The 3776-nt window shown below is 28.3% G+C and overlaps 1 long non-coding RNA gene across 1 annotated transcript; it reads right to left on the reverse strand.

The window, feature by feature from the left end:
* Positions 1–6: 6 nt before the first annotated feature.
* LOC117117090 lies at positions 7–1862 on the reverse strand. Its single transcript, XR_004446858.1, has 3 exons — positions 1542–1862; positions 764–881; positions 7–149 (listed from the first exon to the last, which is right to left on the reverse strand). It is a non-coding gene; the product is annotated as an uncharacterized LOC117117090 (long non-coding RNA).
* Positions 1863–3776: the final 1914 nt, after the last annotated feature.

Consider the following 3776-nt stretch of genomic DNA (forward strand, 5'->3'; position numbering starts at 1 on the left):
GTCTATATCCGTGCTTTTTCTTGTCCAATGGTAGCAGAGTAAATTTAAAATCTTGCTGAAAGATGCCATTGTAGATTCTGCAGAGTGACCAAACTAAGTTTGAAATATTGAATCAAGATGGCTTCGGATTTTCACCCTTGCTTCACATGCTGAAAGATATAACAAAACAATTCTTTTAATCAGAGCAAAGTGATACATACAGTTGTCTTGTGCATTTTGAAACTCTTTTTTGAAGAAAAAAAAAAGTGAGTCATGAAAAATCATAATAATACATACACTAGGTCAGAATAAAGAATTGAGGGGCTGGGCAAAATAACCCAAGAACTGACAGTTGGAATATGATTAATGCTCTAATTGTTTTAAAATTTTAAATCATAATAATTAAACAGATTTTGCCGTTTGTGTCTTTAAGGCAAGTAATTAATTAGCATTGAAAATGTATCTTAAAATTTTCTACACACATTTCAAATTTTGTATTTTCCTTCAACATGAATGTATTAAAATAAGAGTATGATATGCAGTAGCTGAAATAAGAGACTAACACACTTCTTAATCATAAGTCGGTTAATTAGTTGTTCCATCCTTTTTTTCTTAGTTTTAAAAGCATTAAAATATTGTGCAATATACATACAATGTTAATATTCTTTATGTAGTAGGCCTTACACACACATTATTGATTAATTGATAACCTCCACCATTAGTACTAGTGAGTTCCTATATTTAAAGTGTTAAAAACTTGAAACTTAAAAAAAAAATTATTCACCTTTGAAAGTCAGGTAATTTCCTGTTTTTCCGACTGCCGCATTAAGGCTTTTAAACAAACATCAACGCTTTCTTACTTCATGAGTTTTCACTGAGAAAAATTCCTTTACCAACAAATTCTGAAAGAAAGTCAACATATAATGATTTTTTGATATTTTGTTTTGCAAACCCACTGTTGATGAAAGTAAGGATTTAAAATAAAAATAAAATTTATTTTTGATTAGTTAGCTCACCTGCTGCCGTGAATTGGAAATTGAGAAAAAAAAATGTTTATTCTGTTCTGTAACATTAATTTACCAGAATGAAATCTTAATTTGTTCACATAAATTAGAAGCATTTAACAGATCAATGCAAATTGTTGTAAATACGAGGGAGTTGTTGGTAATAATGATAATAATACCAGTAGCATAGGCCTAGCCTATAGAGGCCTATGCCTCTATAAAAATCATTAAAATAATCATATCATGGACTTTTTTTTACAATAATAAATAAGTGAGAACACAGCCCAATTTACCACACTCCAATACTTCCATTATAGGGCAGGCCGAGCCTAGCCCTCTTTGGCATATCCTCAGTTCTGTCTTTTCTTATTAACAGGCCTAGGCTAGACTCGGAGAATCATAGTATGCTTGTTATTCCCTAGGCCTAGGCTCCTAATCCTATGCCTAGAGATCCAATCCAAACCAATTCAATTTTTGACTTAAAAAACGCATTATACTAAGCCTAAATGCGCCAATTTAAACAACATTAAATGAATATTAATATAAAACAATTCTTACCTATTGGTACTGCTGAAATACTTCAGAATGTATGGTTATGCCTGCAGTTTTATCATCATGAATGTGCACTGAGAAAGAGATCTAATCCACTAACAAATTTCAGTTAACTGATAACATTCAAAAAAGCACCTTTGTTAATTTCCATGGCCTTCAGTGATAAACATGGATAAAGTGACCAATCACATTGGTGATTTGAGATTATCCATGGTTGGCTGAACAGCTTAAATGACAACATCTGTTATTGTTAGCTTGTGTTTTAAAGTTGTATGTTTTATTATGTTATATTATTTTAGTATAGTCCTAGACTTTGGCTATGTATTGTTAATTATACTGATGGGATTTTCATAATATAAATTTATTTTTCTTAATTATTTCAGCAGAACAGGGAAAATCTCCCAAAAATATGACAATTTAGAGGTTTCAAAGGCTTAGAAATAATGTCAAAAGTAGGCCCACATATGTATTTTTTATCAAAGAGCACAAAACACCCCCCCTCCCCACTAATACCACCCCTGTAACAGAAGCAAGAGATGATAGGGCCACGTGGGCTGTCCAGAACCCTTTGACATTCCAGGGGAAGGGAAAGAATCCCTGGAAGCAAAGGAAACTAGGGCTAAATTAATTTTTAAATTCTTAATTTTTGTTTTCTAAGTCTGCTTCTAATAAAAATACTACGGAAACACGATTCATATAACATTCTAATAATAAAGCTAAATGTTCCTATAAGATTTATAATAATACCTATAGGATTCCCATAAGATTATCATAATAAACCTATAAGAATTGTGTAAGATTATCATAAACCCATAGAATTCTTTTTTTAGTCTAATAATATACCTATAGGATTCCTAGAAGATTCTAATAATATACCTATAGGATTTCTATAAGATTTCAATGATATACCTATAGGATTCTTATAAGATTCTAATAATAAACCAATAGGATTCCTATAAGATTTTATTAATACGTCTATAGGATTTCTATAAGACTTTATTAATAAACCTTTAGGATTCCTATAAGAGTCTAATAATATATCTATAGGATTCCTATAAAATTTTAATAATAAACCTATAGCATTCCTATAAATTTTTAATACTAAACCTATAGGATTCCTATAAGATTTTAATAGTAAACCTATAGGATTCCTATAAGATTCTAATGATATACCAATAGGATTCTATAAAATTCTAAAAATATACCTATAGGATTCCTATAAGATTCTAATAATATATCTATAGGAGTCCTATAAGATTTTAATAATAACCCTATAGCATTCCTATAAAATTTTGATAATAAACCTATAGGATTCCTATAAGATTTTATTAATAAACCTATAGGATTCCTATAAGATTTGAATGATATACCAATAGATTCCTATAAGATTCTAATATTATACCTATAAGATTCCTATAAGATTCTAACAATATACCTATAGGATTTCTATAAGATTTCAATAATATACCTATATGATTCTTATAAGATTCTAATAATAAACCAATAGATTCCTATAAGACTTTTTTAATACATCTTATAGAATTCCTATAAGATTTTAATAATAAGCCTTTAGGATTCCTATAAGAGTCTAATAAGATTCTAATATTATACCTATAAGATTCCTATAAGATTTTAACAATATACCTATAGCATTCCTATAAAATTTTGATAATAAACCTATAGGATTCCTATAGGATTTTAATAATAAACCTATAGGATTCCTATAAGATTCGAATGATATACCAATAGGATTCCTATAAGATTCTAATAATATACATATAGGATTCCTATAAGATTCTAACAATATACCTATAGGATTTCTATAAGATTTAAATAATATACCTATAGGAATTTTATAAGATTCTAATAATAAACCAATAGGATTCCTATAAGATTTTATTAATACCTCTATAGGATTCCTATAAGATTTCAATAATAAACCTTTAGAATTCCTATAAGAGTCTAATAATATATCTATAAGATACCTATAAGATTTTAATAATAAACCTATAGCATTCCTATAAAATTCTAATAATAAACCTGTAGGATTCCTATAAGATTCTAATATTTGAACCTATAGGAATCCTATACGATTCTAATAATATACCTATATGATTCCTATACGATTCTAATAATAAACCTATAGTATTCCTATAAGATTCTAATATTTGAACCTATAGGAATCCTATACGATTCTAATAATAAGCCTACAGTATTACTATAGGATTAGCGTAATATACC

The sequence above is a fragment of the Anneissia japonica genome, unplaced genomic scaffold (assembly GCF_011630105.1).
Source record: "Anneissia japonica isolate Jap-2015-1 unplaced genomic scaffold, ASM1163010v1 scaffold287835_len3118868_cov185, whole genome shotgun sequence".
Taxonomy (NCBI): Eukaryota; Metazoa; Echinodermata; class Crinoidea; order Comatulida; family Comatulidae; genus Anneissia; species Anneissia japonica.